Source organism: Macadamia integrifolia, chromosome 6 (genome assembly GCF_013358625.1).
Source record: "Macadamia integrifolia cultivar HAES 741 chromosome 6, SCU_Mint_v3, whole genome shotgun sequence".
Lineage (NCBI taxonomy): Eukaryota > Viridiplantae > Streptophyta > Magnoliopsida > Proteales > Proteaceae > Macadamia > Macadamia integrifolia.
The window spans coordinates 27,223,111-27,240,846 of NC_056562.1; the positions used below are offsets into that span (position 1 = coordinate 27,223,111).

General features: G+C 37.5%; 1 long non-coding RNA gene across 1 annotated transcript; it reads left to right on the forward strand.

Annotated features, from left to right (window-relative positions):
* The first annotated feature begins 8,910 nt into the window (after positions 1-8,910).
* Positions 8,911-11,728, forward strand: LOC122081027. Its single transcript, XR_006140983.1, has 3 exons — positions 8,911-9,019; positions 11,051-11,257; positions 11,366-11,728. It is a non-coding gene; the product is annotated as an uncharacterized LOC122081027 (long non-coding RNA).
* The last annotated feature ends 6,008 nt before the right edge of the window (positions 11,729-17,736 follow it).

The following is a 17,736-nucleotide window of genomic DNA, read 5'->3' on the forward strand; positions in this document are numbered from 1 at the left end:
AGGAAGAAATTACAGAGCTACATCAAACTGAGAAAATAGAGTGGATCAAAATTAAAATCGATTCCCTGACCCCCACCTTCGGCATTGCCATCAGCAGGGGAAAGAGAATCCCACTAATCAAATCTATAGTTTGGTCTGCCATCAGCATCTCTTCTGATGAAATCCTTAATGTTGGCAGGAAAGTCAACATTTATGGCTGATATCCCTGTCTTCGCCGCATCTCTAGCCAGGTAGTCGGCAATTGAGTTCGCTTCTCTGAAGTTGTGAGTTATTTTCCATGTTATACTCTCCAAATATGGCTAGAGGAATATCCATCTCTGTAACGCAAACCATGGAATTTTATTTTGCTGGATAGAGATTGCAACAGCACTAGAATCCGTCTCTACCCACAGACGTGGAATGCCCATCTCCCTAGCACGCATCAGCCCCACCATTAGGCCTTCGATTTCAGCTTCGAAGACTCCCGAGACACCCATAAAAATTTTGTAGGATCCAAGAACGCCTCCCCTGTGATCACGAAAAATTCCTCCTGCACCTGCACGACCTGGGTTCCCCCTTGAGCTTCCATCAAAATTCAATTTAATCCAATTTGCCTCGGGTCTACACCAGAAAACCTCTAAGATTGCTTTTGGTGGAGATCGCTGAATCGGAATACCAAGCTTCCTGCAGCAAATGAGATCGGACATTGTCTTGACTTCACCTTTAGTGCTTGGCTGAGCAAACTGAATATCCTCTAGAATCATCTGCTTCAGGTATCTTGCCGGTCGTTCCTTGCCATCATGCCTTCTTATATTTCTTTCGCGCCAAATGTGATCAGCCACTGTTAGTAACCCCATGATCCATGCCTCTTTGCAGCAAACTGATTTCTGTTTTCTTCTCCACCATGTGAGGAAATCGGCCATGGTTCCAGCAGGCTGCCATTGCACATTGAAGCATCCACAAAAAAAGAGCCATATTTCTTCGGAGTAGGAGCATTGAAGGAAAATATGAGACGATGTCTCAGCCTCCATTCCACATAAGCTGCATTTAGAGACAAGGACTATGCCCCTCTTTTGAATAGCGTCATCTGTAGGAAGCTTGTCGTGCACCATTCTCCAACCAAAGATAGACACCCTGGGTTGCATCTTTTTACCCCAAATCAAAGAGAAAAATGGCACTTTCGGGTGACGAATCCTAATATCTTCCCAGGCAGAATTAGAATTGAAAATCCCATCAGATGATAGACTCCACAGGCACATATCTTCACAGGGATAAGATGGAATTTTAATGGTTCGAATTTTCTCAAAAATATCATGCAGCAAAGGGGAGATAACATTTGGCAATTTCCATTTAAAATTGTCAATGAAGTCACTGACCTTTCCCTTGCAGAGAAGACTCGACTCTCCCTCCAGGCCAACTAGCTCTAGGATGGATTTGCCGCCCAACCATTTATCTGACCAGAAATTTATGTTGTCCCCATTTCCAATCATCCAGGCTTCTTTGGTGGTCATGAAGTCCCACATCTTCCTAAAGCCTGGCCAAATCGATGAAGGCTTATAGGACTTTTTGAAGGAACCATCACCCCTCAAAAATCTCGCCCTTAAGAATTTGCATGCTAAGGAATTCTCATGCTTGACCCTCCAGACCATATTACAGAGCATGGCTTTGTTTATGTCTCTGAGCCTTCTCAGTCCCAAACCACCTTCATCCTTAGGCCTGCAACAAAGATCCCATCTGACTGATATTTTTTTTGCAGTATCAATCTCACCTGTCCAGATAAAATTTCTCATCCACCTCTCCATTATTGCAATAAGGGATGAAGGCCACCAATATACAGCTGAACTATGGTTCATCATTCCCAAGATCACTGAGCGGACCAATTCCACTCGTCCAGCCATGGACAAAATCTTCCCTTTCCATCCTGCTAGACGCCCTTTGACTTTATCCAGAATGGGGATAAGCGACTCCTTTTTCAGCCTTCCCTTAAAGATCTCGACCCCCAAATAGCGGGTGGGGAAGTTACAAATGGAGATACCAAGCTCTTCTGCAATGGCTTGCTTCCTAGAGGCAGGAACAGATCCCAAGAAAAGCTTGCTTTTGTCTAAATTTATTTTCTGGCCAGAGAAGCTTTGATATTTAGCGAGAAAATTATTGAGATTTTTAACATACCTGATGGAAGCATTAGAAAAGATAAAAACATCATCAGCAAAAAGAATATGTGTAGGGATAATCGCCCCACGCGGACCCGATAGAGCTTTAATGCTGTTATTGGCTAGGAGCTCAGATAAGCCTCTACAAAGAACCTCTTCAGCAATGATAAACAGCATAGGCGAGATTGGATCTCCTTGTCTCAGACCCTTCTCCACACCAAAGAATCCAACAGGGCCACCATTAAACAGAACTGAGATTCTGGCAGAAACAAGGATCTGATGGATCCAAGAGATCCATTTTTCAGAAAATCCAAATCTCCTCAGAACCTGAAAAATAAAATTCCAAGAGATGGTGTCGAACGCCTTCTGGATATCAATTTTTAAACCCATACCTCCACCTCTTGTGGATGCAAACATCATGTTTGCCAGCTCCGAGGCAAGTGATATGTTGGAATGAATGATCTTCCCTTTCTGGAAAGCCCCCTGCTCCTCAGAGATAATTTTTGGAAGAACACACGATAATCGCATAGCCAGAATCTTTGATATTATTTTGCATGAAAAATTTCCCATGCACAATGGCCTGAATTTGTCAAGGGATAGTGCTCCTTCAATTTTAGGAATCAAAACCAGGAAATTATTATTAATGCCGTAAGGCATGAACCCGGTTCTGAAAAACCATCTGATAGCATTGCACAAATCTGAAGATATGATGTCCCAACATGATTTATAAAAAGCTCCAGGAAATCCATCTGGACCAGGAGCACTATCTGGATCAAGATCCCACACCGCATTCTTAATCTCAGAGTCAGAGGGAATACCATCTAATTGACCTCTATCCCATTCTTCCAAAACATTAGGAATGCATTGCAATAAATCCATGTGATTGGTAAGGGGAGTACCTTTGTGAGAATGCTCATAATAACCCGCAACATATTCCTTGATCTGCTATCTATCAGAGATCAGGGTCCCATCAACCATCTTCAGAGATTTAATGGAGTTCTTCATTCGCCGAATCTTCACTGAGATGTGAAAAAATTTTGAGCATCTATCTCCTTGATTCCTCCATCTAGAACGAGATTTTTCAGCCCATAATTTCTCATAATTTTGCAGGGCCTTCAGATATCTGGTCTTTGCATCAGCTTCTTTGGCATAAATTGAGTCATTTATCCCATCTCTGTCAATTTCAGTCTGGATCTCCTCCATGCATTTTTTTGCTTCCATCATCTCCAAATTAAAATTTGGAAAATTTTCTTTTGCCCAGGAGCGCAGGAAGACCTTCAATCTTTTTAATTTTTGAGCCATAACCATCATTGGCGATCCAGGAATGTCAGTCACCCAGGAGGACTTAACTGCATTTAGAAAACCCTCATGGTCTGCCCAGAACCTCTGGAAGCGAAAAGGACAGTTTTTTGGTCTTTCAGAGCCTTCAGACACCACCAAAATGGGAGTATGGTCAGACGCCACTCTCTGCAAGACAAATTGGTGACATTCTTGAAAATAAGAAATCCAGGCCTCATTGCAAAAGCTTCGATCAAGTACTGCAGAGACATGTCCCCTTCTCCTGTTATTAGTCCATGTGAATTTCCTTCCCTGCGAAGGAACTTGAATTAGTGAACAAGTATCCACCATTGCGCCAAAATCTCCCGCTGACCCAAGGTTGAAACTTCCAGGCCCCCTTTTTTCAGAAGAGAGAAGGGTGGCATTGAAATCNGTGGCATTGAAATCTCCAAAAATCATCCAAGGAGTAGTCAGCCCAGGATGGGTTGCCACCAAGTCGGTCCACAATTCTCTTCTAGCAGCTCTTAGGCATTTGGCATGCACTACAGATAAGATGAAAATTTCCTGAGCCCATTGGACAGAGACAGAGATTTGCTGCTCAGAAGACGATAGCACAACAGGCTTTGCTACACCTCTTCGCCAAATCAGCCATAGATTTGAGACTCCGCCTAGACGCTCGTTATGGATGAAATCAGGGTCAAAACCCAGTTTGTTGAAGAACAACGTAGGAAAGGCGTCAGAGGAAATCATAGGTTCGGCAATGCAAAGGAAATCAGGTCTTTTGTCCCTTAAAATATTCCTCAAAGCTAACCTTGCAGCAGCCTTCTTTATCCCTCTAATATTCCAATAGAGGGCTTTCATTTACTATTTTTTGATGAGGCAATGCGGCCAGACTTTCGCAAAGTCTGCTCTGTATTGGTCAGGTGTTTCCCCTTTCCCTGTCTTCCAGGAACCAGATCCAAAGCCTCCCTTTCGCAGAGAGTTTTGTCTATCTGCTCTACCTCCTTATGATTAACCACCACCGTGCCACCATTAATCTCAAGAGGGTTGAGTGACGAGATGACATTATTGTACCATTGCAGTGCTTGGCACTGACCATTCTCATGTTGCTCGCCATGCCTAGACAGGGTCATCACCCGATCACCTCTACCATGGTAAATGGAGCTTGAAGATTCCTTCTCTTGTATGGCCCTATGGGTGATAAGAGACCCATTTCCACCAACCAACCCATTATCCGATCCATCCATAGAATCCGCCCCATCATCCAAGTCATTCTCCCCATCATCCAAGTAATTCGTGTCAGCTAGATTATTTCTTTCCATATTTCCTTCTTCTTCTAATGGAAGGCATATTTGTATGTCTCCATTCAAATTATGCATAACTGATTTTCCATCAATGTTCCTTAAAGTGTGCGAGTCAAACATGGAAGGAGATCGTTCCTTCGAAAGTAAGGAAAATCTTTCCAAGTTAGACGCACCAGCCATCAGATTCTGCTCATTCCGGCGGCCACTGTTCTCATTCCGGTGACCATTGCTCTGGACGCCTTCCTCTTCATCAACATAGGTCGCCCCTGGAATAGTCTCTTTGCGCTGCGACTCCTTCCTGGTCTCTGCGTCCATTCTCACTCTACATACATGGACAGAATGTCCCATTTTTTTGCAGAAACCACATCTGATCAAGGCATCTTCATAAATAATATTTTGTTTGAACCAGAATGTTTCGTTAGTTCCTGGTTGCCTTCGTTCTACGTGGATTTCTTCGAGTCTGGTAGCTCCAATCTCTACCTCAACCTGGACTCTCGCAAAAGCGCCCATTTCCGCAGATCGAGTTCGTCTGTCCAGTGCCACAGGTCTCCCTGATGCCTTGGCCATTGTTAGCAGAATCCTCTCGTGCCAGTATTCCAGTGGCAGGTCAGGAAATCTGATCCAAACCAACTTGGTTTTGACGTTCTTGGCATGAACATCAAAATCTGCCTTCCAAGGCTGGAATCTGATGATCTGCCCACAGACTCTTGTAAGACTTCGTCTCCACATGGCTGCCATGTCTCCTTCCCTTTCAAATTGTAGAAGAAAATACCCCTTCCCCATAGGAGCCATCTTCACTCCGCCTTTAAGATTCCAATTCTCCTTCGCCTCCTTTCGAATGTCATCCATTGAAAGGTATCTAAAGTTCGTCCTCCCGATCAATGCAAACCTGAACCGTAGCAGTCTTTCCTCATAGGCATCTTGTGGGATTATGATCTTGGTGTAGGCTCCAGCGTGAATAGGATCAGGTAAAGTTCCCACTTCCGGCAAGGCATGACCCACCACAGTAGAGTAGGATCGTCGCACCTCCTCCCTATTTTCATCTGCATCCTTGACCCGATCAACCTCTCCTCCCTCTACAGATCTAGAATCATTATTAGCAGAAGCCGATCTGGAATCCTTCCTTGGAAAATCTGGTTTCAGAAAATCAGTAATCAAAGCCTGTCTACCACGATCCGGAGGCCAGCCATCCTTTGGCTCATGTCCGATTCTAGTATCATTACTCGACACAGCCATCATAAGGTACAGTCTGTGAGAGAGCAGAGCAGAGAAGGAGGGAGAGCAGATCGAAAGTTCTCACGGCGTGTGAAGTTCCAAAGAAAATTCGCACGGTGTCCGACGGGCAGGTCCGAGAAGATCCGAGCAGATCCGAGCAGACCTGAGCAGATCCGATCAGATCTGAAGTTCTCACGGCGTCCCAAGGGTGAGGGAGATTTCTTCCTCTCGCCGAGCAGGGCCGAGCAGAGCAGAGCAGATCACGGCTCTCAACCTCTGTCTCTCTTCTACTCTGCTTCCCGAGCGGTCAAGTTCTCGCTGCAGAAAAGGTTCATTCACCCCGAGGTTGTTTCATTAAACTATCACATATAGATCAACACAATTAATCAAGAATGTATATATATGGATATTCTCATTATATCCTAACTATTATATAATGATCATCATAATACCCTAAAATTTAGAATTTCAATTGAATGTGTGATAAAATTATGTATATGAAAAAAAATATATTCTATATAACCAAGAAGAATATGTATCTGTGGATACTCCCATTCAACTAGTAATGTGATTATTAATGCTCTAAATTTAAAAAAAATTTAAATGTAACATAATTATGTTTAAGGTTAATATGTACAATCATTTAGTCAAGAAGAATGTGTACTTGTGGATACTCTCATTCAACTTATTTGCATAATCATTAATGCCTTAAACTTATTTAGATTTTAAGAATGATATACTTTTAATTTAAATTTAAAATAAATCATCCTCCAAGCATCATAGATGTTCTAAAATGATACATTCTACATAAGTAGAAACACATAAATTATTTCTGTTTAGGATAAAAAATAAAAAAAATAAGCTTTAGTTACACAAACTATTTCTAAAAATAATAGAAACAAAAATAGGATAGAAAACAAAACAAATAGATTTTTTTTTTTTAATTATCCAAATAATACCATTGGAGTATACTGATCAATGTAGCAATTTTGACCATAGTCAATTGGATTTCGACGGGTCGCTGGTGGACCCAATGGGTCAAATATAGGTTGATGAATCAGGTATAGTCGACCTAATGTCATAATAAACCAGATCTAAACCAAATTAATTTGAGCCGAACCAATTTCGATTGGTCTAATGTGATTCATGCCAAAATCCCTTAACGGGTTTTTCTAAATTGGGCCTCCTTTAATTTTTTTTTTAAATCATCATAATGCGCTAAATCCCGTGACTTAATATTCAATTAATAAATCAAACTCACCACAAAATAATTATCATTCATCTATGATGGACCACAACTTATTGTCTATCATCATCGAAGAAAGAATCCATGTTCTATAAATTTAGGGGGTGTTTGGTTCGGTAAATCAAATGGTGTATGTATCGGATATGAATGTCAATCTTTTGATAGACATTCTTCTTAATTATGTTTCTTTCTGAAAAATTGTTTGGTTGACTTGAGGTAGGGGTGTCAATCGGTCGGTCCGGCTCGGTTTCGATCCGGGTTGAGTCGGTTTTGATGTGGGAAAGCTGAAATCGAAACCGAACCAATAAGGAAATTCTGGCTTTGGTTTGGTTTTGATTTCGGTCCGGTTTGGTTTCGGTTTGTCTTCGGTTTCTTAAATCGATTTGTAACCGGGTTGGTTTTGGTTTTTGGTCTAGTTTGGATTTGACTTTCCATACAAATGTATACAAAACTATGCAAATTTTGATTTTTTTAATAAATTTTGGAGTGTTTCGGTTTCTTACCGGTTTGGTTTCAGTTTCGGTATGGGTTTTGAGCCGGTTTCGGTTTGGTTTCGGGTTCATCCGGTTTTGATACTTACCGATTTGGTTTTGGGGTTGCAATACTCCAAATTGAACCGAACCAATAAGGCGTCGGTTCTGTTCGGTCCGTGTTGTTATCAATTTGGTCCGGCCGGTTTTATCGGTTCGGTTTAGGAATTGACACCCCTACCTTGAGGCTAGTAGTACATGTTTCTCGCGGGTTGAGATATTGGCTTCCATAGAGAACTTCTTTCCGCTTTCTCCTTTTATACTAGGTAGTAAAAAGGTTGCTCAAATCTGAGTTTAAGTGTTGAGGTAAACTCAGATTTGAAATACATCCTTTGTAATATGGTCATTCATGAGACGTAGGGTGCTCACTTATGAGGTTCATCCTAGTGAAACCAAACAACTCCAAAAATTAAGAATTATCATTCTAAAGAATGTCATCCCAAAGATTTACGAACCAAACACCCCCTTAAAGAGCCATACACAAAATGGATTTTGTGTATCCAAAAGCTTTTTCCATGTCTAAATGCCTCTGGATATAAAAATTCTAACGAATGGTAAAATGATTCCTATAAACATCATGCCCAAAATAAATTAGAGCTAAAAGCTCTTCTTTATTACCAGATTTATATCTAAAGAAAACTATTAAAACTCCATTGATGGAGAAAAATCCTATCTCAAACCTAAAAAAATCTAAATTTAAAAACTTTAATGGTCGAACCCTCTTCAAAATCAAATCTGATTTTGAAAACTTTAATGGTGAAACCATTTCAAAATTAAATCTGATTCCAAACAAAGAACCCATCAAAACCCTTCAAAATCTTATCGATTCAATTTTTTTGTTTATGTGGATGACTATCAGTAATTCGGGAAGCTTGACCCTTGCGGACTGCTGGCATGTCCGATTTCGACGACTAAAAATATATGACAGCTATTGGCTTTCACAAAAAAAAAAAGTTAATAAAAAAAAAAAGAAAGTTATTAGCATAACAAGGGCCGGTTATGTTTGGTAAAATAACAAAAGGGTAAAAAGACCAAATTATCATGAGTAATTTTATTAAAGAATGAATTAAATGGGGATAAATTAGATATTTCAGTTTTTATAAATTAAAATCACAAAATATATCCACAATTGAAATTGTAAAGGCATTTTAGTCATTTCATCTTATTTCTTAAACCTACCTTTCTCAATCTTTTGTAATCGATGATGTTAAAGTTTGGGATTTATCACAAAAAAAATGCTTCAAGTTGGGTTTTTCTTAACTAAGGTTAGGAACGAAGAAGAAGGAAGAAGGAGAGGTTCAAGCTATTCGGCTTGAGGTTAGTTTTTTTTTTTTTAATCTATAATTATTTGTGCTTTGGTTCTCTTCGATTTCTCTGTTCAATTGTTGACTTAGGATTTCATTGTTTAGTTACTTTATTATTGGGAATGACAGTGTGTTGTTGGATGAAGTAAGTTTCTATTGTTTGGTTACTTTACCAATGATCCTTTCGAAAACATCTCAATTCTTTCAAAAATATTCTTTATGTTCAGGCGAGTAAAATTCTCTAGCAATCCTATAGTGTTACTTGTGTCCATGTTCATAAAAGTTTTAAATGCAATCAAGAGAGATTAGATTTAGAGCCCATATAATATGACTACCATTATACCCATGATTCTATTATGTGATTTTTTTTTTCTAATTAAAAAGTATTTGGATTTGCCATCAAACCTAAGATATAATTTGTAGGCATTGGCTGAGTGCATGTAACAAAGTACCTTGCAAAACTGTAATGATTTTTATTTCATATCAATGGCAACTTTTACAATCGCAATATTAATTCTATTGGATGCCTTACACTGTTATATTGAATAGTTCAAGACCAGTCCCATCCCCAGTAGCTGAACCAGTTAGTCCTAGCTTGGTACACCTTTTAAGTTTATCTTTTAGTTCCAATTAGCTTGTCTCTCTGTTATGTCTGTCACCGATAAACTATGAAATCAAGGGAGGAAGAACTCTATGTGCTTCTGTCTTTGTCTGGCTTACTGATTGACTGATATCACTTACATTACAAATATAGCAAATATGCATAATTGTCGAAGAATTTTAAGTCTTTGAAGCTATCTAATTACTTGAAAAAAACATATATAATGTATTAATGTGGTTGAGTCATTCAACTTTGCAGTTAACACATTGGAATCTTTATTCTCTCTTTGAAACTGTTTCACAAATGGAAAATTTATTTCATCTAGTAGAAATTAGTGATATTTGGATATCTGAAATTGGTTTGCCGGGGGGATGCGTTATTATGTTTATGGTTTAGTTTTTTTCATTTTTGTTGATGTCAAAAGAGGAAAAATGATCCGGATTTTCATCGTGACATAAACCATTTATGAGTTTTTTCTCTCTGTGTTGCATTGATTTAATATTTGAGCTACTTTTGTTGTTCCTTCAAACCCAACTCTTACCCCCACAGACAAACACAAAAAACTATATCAACCTGGATTTTTTTTTAATGCTTTAATACAAGGTTTTGGCATATCTAGTCATTTGAAGGCAATCACAAGGTCTAGATCCAAAACTCACTCACGATTCATTTCTTCTTGATGGTGATTCAGATGCTACTAAATTGAACTTCAAAATCTAGGTGTTGCATTTTGATTATTAAAAAAATCATATTTCAACTGTAATTATATGAACAATGTACAGTCACTATTCAAAGAAAATTGAAACTATGAGAAACAATGGACTCACTTTAATGCTTATAATGAAGCAGACTTTTCTTAATTGTTCACAAGAGCTTGGACTTTCTAGTGTAGAAGTGTTTATCATGAAATGTTCCTATATAATACCATTTAGGTGAGGAAAATTTTGGGCTGAGGTGCTGTCATTATTTATGTTGGGCTCGCCCTCTCTAGGTTTTGATTAGTTGATCATGGAAGAGGATTCTTCCAATGTCCCATCCCTTGGCTCCACTTTCACATTATTTTTCTGAACATGTAATGTGCCTTGTACCTATGTAGAGAATTGTATACGAGTTGCTGTTGCTTTTCTACACATTGCCATACATAATGACATGGGAAAGTAGCATTATCACTAGGGTTTTTTTGTTTTTTAATTGCTATTGACATGATATTCGATCTGTTTTTGATTGCACTATTTTTTTCCTACATCATCATTGATTTAAATCAAATTGTTGTTCTAAGATGATTTCTGGTTTCTGAACTTTACTATTCAATAGCCAACAAATGCTCCACATCTAGACATAATCTTGAGATTCCTCTTTTCATATTCAATGGTTCTTGGGTTTCTTTCGTTCTGAAGAACCCAATGGAACTAGCTGACTTGGGTTTTCTTGATTTGCAAACAGTGTTAGATTTTTGACAAGGCACTCAAGGAAAGGAGGAATAGATCCCCTATTTGTGACAGATCATGCTGCAGATCCTGATTCAACCTTGGTTGCTTCATGGGCTTGTCCACTCTCCCATCTCTTGCTTTGAAGTTGATGCATCATGGTCTACCACTTGATACACCAGCTGTTGTAATAAAACGAGGGACTACCCCTCAACAATGAGTGGTGAGTGAGCACGAATGTTAGTTTTTCTTGTTTCAATTATGTGTGCCTAGTGAACACCACATGTTCCCTACTAGTAATTAATTCCACATAGTTTGAACCTTATTGTAGGTATTTGCAGAACTTAAGGATCTCATAGATGACGTTACTTCTGCAAACTTGGTTTCACCAACCCTTATCATCATTGGGATGGCATTCTCACTATTCTGGCCTCACTGTTCTAAAGAAGCAGCTATTTTGGTGGAGTCTCAATAGTCAAGTTAAAGACACCTAAGGAAAAGGGAGATTGATGCAATCTCCTTCACGGCCCGAATACAAGGAACGGGAGAGTACTTGACTTTGTAGATAAAACCAATTTTAGATAGAATACATTCGACCAGTAATTTGGAGATATCTATCTGCTCTAATATCAGTTTGGGGTGATTCAAATTGAGAATTAAATAAAAGAGGTGGGGCTACAACTTTTTTGAGATACGAATTATTGGTATTCTGGGTGAATATGGGTTTAAAAGGGCTTCCAAGTTACTACACTTACACAATCCGAATTTGAAAATAATTACTTAAAAAATTCAACTCATCTAGGTTGAAGGCTCAGCTCTTTTAGGCTGATTGAAAGTCCAATCTCTTCAAGGATAGGTGAAACACAACTTGGTTTCATAATAGGAACTCTTCAAGGTTCACAAGGAGCTTGGAGTAACTTTGAAAATTTCTTTGATTCAATTGTATTGTGTCCTTACAACTCAAAATGTGTCTTCTTTATATAGGACTACAACCTTTAACCTAGGAGATTACAACCATATTTTATACTTTTAATTTGTGATATAGATCAATCACAAAATCATAGAAAATAAAAATGCAGTAGAAAATATAAAAATAGAAAAAGTAGTTGAGGTCTTCCATTTGTTGAAGTCTCCGATGCCTTGTTGCAAGAGTTGAGGTCTTCTAATGCATTGATGCAAGCTTTAAATTTATATTTTTTAATGCTAGCTAAAAGGCCAAAATTGAGTTCACAAGTTGAGGAGTCAAAGGAGTTGAGGTAAAAATCCACTAAGGATGTGAAGAGTTTTAACACTAAGAGCTCCTATGATATCTCAACCGTCGATTCCACTTAAGTTTCTATGGCTGAGATTAAATCTTTACATTGAATAATAAAACTAAGAAATATTAATTAAGGGTTTTATTTTCATTATGGATCAAACCTAAATGCTAGGCCTTAGGTTGGACTTTTTCATATGTTGGCTGGGCCTACATCATTCTCCCATTCTTCAAAAGAATTCGCCCTCGAATTCTTATTCAAACGAAAAGTATGTGAACGCCGCCTAGATCAAATGGGAGCATAGGAATTTCATTACACATATGATCACCTGCAAAATTGGGAAGGGATACAATAAAAGTAATTTCTTTATTGAAAATAATAACACGCCATGTCATCCCTTTAGTTGTTGCCGTTTAGTTGTGCCTTTCAATAATGTTGATGTTTGTTTGTGAGTTGCTAATAACTCGAGTAAACATGAGACTAATGATGGTGAAAACATTATTAAGAAAGGATCAATATATGATTTATAGGTGTCAGGCCTCTGATGTGGGTAGTTTTCATTCTATGCACAAACAAATTTGAGAAATTTATTATTTATATTTCCAATGATGAATTCAGCTGAAAATGGTGGCATGGGAATATGCCTCGCAACTTCAAGTGATGAAGGTGGAATGTGGAGAATAGGAATCCTTTCAAGTATATCTTGAGGAATGTCACTGATAACCTCGTGATTTACCTCATTTTTAAAATCAAAAGTTGATTCAAGCAAGTTGAAGTCACTACATTCATGAGGTTCTTCTATTGGATATTCATCGAACACCTGTGGTGCACATAGATCAACACATGTCATGGAGTTGTAAGGAAGACAATCCTCTAAATATGGTGGTACTTCACAAAATGGCCAGATGTTATTTTACGCTTTCAAATGAAATTTTGATTTGTCATTGATACTCCTAATATGAAAAAAATCTTTGATTCTTTGAAATATGAAAATCATTATTTAAATGTCTTCTTAATTGGATATTCGAATGATGCAGAGTTTTCTTCAATCGTTCAATTTTAAGAATCAAACCAACCACTTGATGTTGAAATTGCAACATCTCGACCTCAAAAACTAAATCAACAATATGTTGTTGATGTTGAAACTTTTCATCTCTACCCCTTGTTTAACTTTAAGGCATGGTTCTCTCCTCCAAAGCTTTGATACCAAATGATGCAAGAGTTGAGATTTTCTAATGCATTGATGCAAGTTTTAAATTTATGTTTTTCAATGCTAGCTCAAATGCAATAATTGAGCTCACAAGTTAAGGAGTCAAAGGAGTTGATGTGAAAATCCACTAAGGATATGAAGAGTTTTAACCCTAAGAGCTCCTACGATATCTCAACCGTTGATTCCACTTGAGTTTCTATGGTTGAGATTAAACCTTTACATTGAATAATAAAACAAAAAAATATTAATCAAAGGCTTTATTTGCTTTAATGCTATGCTTTAAGTTAGACTTTTTCATATGTTGGTCGAGCCTGCATTAGGGATAGTATATTCATTTTTGAAACATGACTCTAACTGAGGCACTCCAAGTGTTGTGCACTCCTACTCTCGAAGGATAAATAATCAGTGGGTAACTGCATTTTGTGAAGGCATATTTGTCTGGTTGTTTTCTAACTGGTTATATTGGAGCTAAGTGGAACTGTTATTACAGACAGAATTGGACATGGTCTGAAATTTTTTTTAGTGTCATTGAGTGGGCTATTATCTATGTTACCTTCAGTATATAGAAGAAGGAACCTCAATTCCATTGATGTGTGGTAATTCTCTCTATTACAAGTCTGCAATCAGAAGGAGGGGGAGGGGAGAGAATAAAATAAGAGTTATGCTATGTATACTTGCTTACAAGTCTATGGAAGATAGAATGTCTGATTTTAAGGATGTATATCCTTATGAATCCCATTGGTTCCATCTCTTTGCTTTGTATTTGAGATTTCCTCAGTCAGTTTCATTAGGTTTGCGTTATTATAGTGTATGATCATTGTATCAAATTTTTGTGAGCTATATTGCTTGGTGCTGAATCTGTTTAGCAGAAGTACTGTTCGTCAATAAAGTGTAATTTAATTCTATTCCATAAAGAAGGAGCAGTTTTTGTTATAATGGTTCATGTGATATGTTCCATTGTTGTTTCCAGTTGTCACCAAATCAATCAAAATACCTTGCTATTCACTATATCGTCTAAATGTATTTAATCTAGTGGGAATACAATTTCTATTACAATATATAAAGCATAAGTTGTTTACTCAGAGCTGCTAAAACATGATACTAACATATATTGCTTGAAAATATGTTGATGCAGTCTAGAAATAACCCAAGTATGCAACATCCAATTACACGCATCCCTTAAACTGCAGGTTAAAGGCATCTGGGATCAGGTGTCCAACTTAGTTCTTCCTACCCAGTAGCTCTCAGAAATCAATCTCTCAAGACTTCTCTTCCAGACAGCTTGAACCAGATCCTACATGTCTGAGACATAAGGATGAACATCTTTGTCCTATAGGCTTTATGAACCAAAATAAAATGAAAAGCGCCTCCAGGGAGAGAAGCTTTAAAATTGTATCCATGGGATAGGAGCCAAGAACCCGAAGAAATGTCCCAAACTCCTGAATAAATATGAAGAGTATTCAAAATTCCATTTCATCCAAAATAAAATTAAATAAAATTAAGAAAATTGAGTCTAATGACCATATTGTTTCTCTTATAATAAGATCACTCATTGGAAAACAACATTAAAGAAATTCTTATTTACAACCAACATTCTGGTATTGCCTCTTTTAAATGAAGGAAAACTACATCCCAAAGTTCCAACAATAAGTTACTTAAGACAAGGGAACAACATTCAAGAAAATGCTTAATTTCAATGAGTGCAAGGAAAAAAACAACACGAGTAGCACTGATGAAACCTAGGCATGGAATTTGACAAAGAGCTCTTAAAATGAAGTTTGTAAGTCAATTGATCAAATACCAACTAGTTGTGGTTTTAGCAAACATGATCCTAAAGGGTCCTGTAACAGAGCCGGTTTGTGCATATACTACCAGTAGAGAAGCATATTTACAAGTACGGAAAAGAAGGCTACATTGACAAGCATGGAGTCGTTAACAATTGATTACTACTTTTGTACTCAAAATGTAGCTCCTGTTATTGCCGAAAACCTTTGTAAGATCAATAATGATCTCTACTATACATGTCACAACTTTCAAATCCAAATGCTGTATTTTCTCTCATTGTGACATAATGTACATGGAAAGAAGAGAAAAGATGGTGGATAAAGATCAACCTAAAAGGTGATTAAGAAACTACAGAGTGATGTAATTCTTATCAACGCATATCTGATTTCCATGTCTATCCAGTTACCTTACACTCTAATCCTAAAGAAGACTCCTACCAGATCTCTACTGCTGTTCTCAATTTCCTATTGTAACATGTGATAGTGCTTACCTTATTGGTTTCCTATTGTAACACGTGGTAATGCTTACCTTATTGGATATGGATTGTAATCCCATAGGGATCTTTTTGTACATATGCTCCACATCTGTGGAGAGATAAAATATCACCAACGTGAAAATCTATTCTGTTAATTCTCAATAAATTGTCTAACGAAAAGGTTCTTTGAACCATAAACATTTAACCCTCCAGGAAAGGACTGGTAGAACTCAATATTACCTAGTAAAGCAAGGTTTATAGTCAAAGATCCAAGTATTCTTAGCTAGTGTGCTATTTTGACTTGTGATCTCACCATTTCATCAAAATCTCTCTCGTCTCATCTCAAAAGTGAAAAAAACACCCTCCTAACCAAGGATTTTGGTGATTCTCTTTGCCAAATCTCACCTGATCTGCCTCAATATCAATATTAATCCTTAATGATTGAAGATTGAACTTTAACATCAACTTTTAGGGCTCCATGTATTCTCAAGGACACTTGTACGTAAAGGTAAATTAAAAAAAAAAGAAAAAAAAAATTTAAGCGCTACCAACCTAGATATTGTGTTGAATAGCCTAGAGTAGAGTTCACCTACACTAGATTAACAACCTAGCGTCTGAAGGCAAGGTACCATTTTGAGTGTGCTTTTTAAAATTCTAATGTTTCCACTGTGTTTAAAAGGCCTAAAATAGACTTGATGGCATGATTCAATGGCTAACTTGGCCTTATAGCCACCGAAACCCATCCTGAGTTGTACTAGTAAAAAATACAAGATCTCTCCATATCTCGATTTTAGGCCTGGTCAAAATCGAGACCTCAAAACTCGGGGAAAACATAAAAATGCCAATCTAAGTGGATCCTATGATACATTTTATTTTGAACTCATGCCATTAGAATTTCGAAAAGTAGACAAAAGAAAATTCAATGAGTCTTGATGGATTTGAACCACCATGTCTTGGGTAATCCCCAAGTACTCTACCAATTTGAGCTAAAGACTCATATAAGAGAGAAAATGAGAACAATTACAAGAGGAATACAATAAGGAATTTCTTCCCTTGAAACACAAACCAATAATACCTCTCTTCAAAGCCACTTAAATAGCCTTCTCTCCCTCCCCCTCCCCTTTCTTTTTCTGTGTGGCATGTTTTCCCATTTCTAGCATCATCTTCAATTTATGGATGGTTCATTGCCGCACAATGCTTGTTGGCAGATTTGGGTATTTTTTGAAAGCACATTGCATCTAAGACATACATAATGCATCTCCATTGAATAAAGACTATGGAACCTGAAGGTATTTAGTTTGTGCAGAAGTCAATGCTTTTCGAGATTTCTCAAACTACACTTTGTTAGGGATATGCCCACACTCCTATAGTTGGTTTTGATGATAACAAACATATGAAGATATGTCACAATTTTCCTTTAAGTATTGTTTTGTAGAGACTTCATATCAAAGATCGAATTTGGTGAATGAAATGAAAAAATGAAGATTGAAGTCATCAAATGAAGAGTATCAACAAGTTGGCATCAATGCTTGAAGAAGATATCATAAGAATTTAAGCTTCAAGATGTCAAGACATGAAGCTTAAAGACATGGAATTGCAAACAAGAAGAAAAGAAGATAAAATGCCAAAGAGTGGAAGGTTTAAGTGAAGAAGAAAACCACTAGGATAGATTGGTCATTTTAATATAATTTGTAAATTCCACATATATATATATATATATGCACTCACTACATGCATGTGCATTGCATCATACTAGAATGACCATAGAGCACACCTTGACCAAGTATGGAGAGTCTCTAAGTGGTAAGGAACATATTAGGAAAAATATGTTCTAGTGAAATTCTGTGAAAACCACATTAACTTGACTTAAGGGTATTTTGGATAATCTTAGAGTAGGTATCAGGAGATGAAACCTTCATAGAAGTTTAGAAAATCGAGTCACGATTTCAACGCAACTGATTTTAGGTCATTCCGAG